The sequence below is a fragment of the Suricata suricatta genome, chromosome 7, assembly GCF_006229205.1.
Source record: "Suricata suricatta isolate VVHF042 chromosome 7, meerkat_22Aug2017_6uvM2_HiC, whole genome shotgun sequence".
Classification (NCBI taxonomy): domain Eukaryota; kingdom Metazoa; phylum Chordata; class Mammalia; order Carnivora; family Herpestidae; genus Suricata; species Suricata suricatta.
The window spans coordinates 112,614,139-112,615,770 of NC_043706.1; positions in this window are offsets into that span (position 1 = coordinate 112,614,139).

Consider the following 1,632-nt stretch of genomic DNA (forward strand, 5'->3'; position numbering starts at 1 on the left):
TCCCAGTGAAACCACACTCTTTTGGTGGAGTGCCTTGACAAGTGTGTGAGAAAACCAAGAGAACTAAGCAAGTGGCTGTGGGCTAAAGACGACTAGTTGCAGGTGGGGTAAAAATAAACTATAGGTGGTTTATTAGTGTAACTTATTTCTTCACCTCCCTGCCTACTCCTTCAGTTGTTTTTTTAACGTGTTGGTTGTGAAATTTTTACTAAAAGTGTCAAATCTCCAAACTCTAAGATTGAACCGCAAAACTCCAATTTCTACAGTCTCTCCTCATTGCCATAGCTGAATTCCAAAATGCAGTTTTCATATGGAATCCCTCTCCTCACGCCCCCTCCCCCTCCCTCTCAAATACACAAATACACTTCAACGGAACTCCATACTTGCTTTCTAGTCCATCCCCTAAAATACATTCAGGATGCACACAGGTGTACCTCACTCCCGGTGCTGGAGCCGATGTGCTCAGCACATGCTAGTGTCATGGCTGGGATATCTAGTAACCCAGTTTTACAAGAACCTTTATTTACTGAATTGACCTGCATATAATAAAAGCACCACTCTGTCTCTGCCAAATGGGAGGTAATTACCATATCGTTTATTCTAAGAATAGGGCAGTCTCCACTCACTGGACGTTTTGGAGCAAGGAGGGATAACCTGTACCCCTCATTGACTTTGATGTTGGGAGTTCAACGTCAGCACCGTTCATCAAAGCTTTCAACGATCTGGTTCGCCCCTTTCAAGCCCTCCTGCCCAGAAGCCTCACCCCGTGGCCATCTCTCGGAGCCCTTTCGGAGGCTGACTTGCTACTGACCGGTTGGATGCCCTAGGGCGGTGTAGACAGAGGGGGTGTTCGCAGTGTCAATTCGGAGCAGTTTGTCTCGGCTCGCGCAGCGCCCGAGCAGCCCGCCAGGGGGACCCCGACCCGCCCAGGCGGCGTCGATAGAAAGAGTCTGAGGGGCGTGGGGCCGAGGCGCCTGCTCCTGGAAAACCGGGAATCCGCGGGGGCTCTCCTACTGCTCCAGAGGACTGGCGGGGCGCGGACCTCGGCTCTGGGACTTGGGGTACCCCCACAGCGAGAGGCGCGCCCCACCGGTGGGTGTGTCCCTTTCCGCCCTCTGGCCTTCCAGCCCAGAGAAGCGCTCCTGAAAGCGGGCATTTTGTTCCCACAGATAGGTTTTGTCTGCGGTAATCCCGGCTCCAGAAGTGCAACTTTGCGGCCGGGTCACTCGTTGAGGGACTGGGGGACCTGGGAGGGGGAAGAGCGGATCTCGTCTGCATCATCTAGGAGGAGGCGGGCTGAGAAAGCGGGGGCAGCAGGGCGGGGGGAGGTCCCCCGAGTGGTGGGCGGCTGCGAGATTGGCTCGGACCCCGGTCCGGATCGTGCGGTGACGCTCCTGGAAGCCATCCCTGCACCCCGTCCCCCGCCCCCTGTCCCCAGCCCGCCTCTTCCGCGCTTAGAGCGTGAGGTTTGGTTGGGATCCTTCTGGAGCCAAGCAGAAAACTTTTCCCCTCCCAGCCCCCGGGTCCCTTTTGTCTTCCTCGGAGGCGGCGACGACGCTCGAGCCGCGAGTCGCGCGCCGCACCCGGTGACCTCCGAGGGCTGGAGCGCTCAGGCTCCTGCGCTCGATGGCG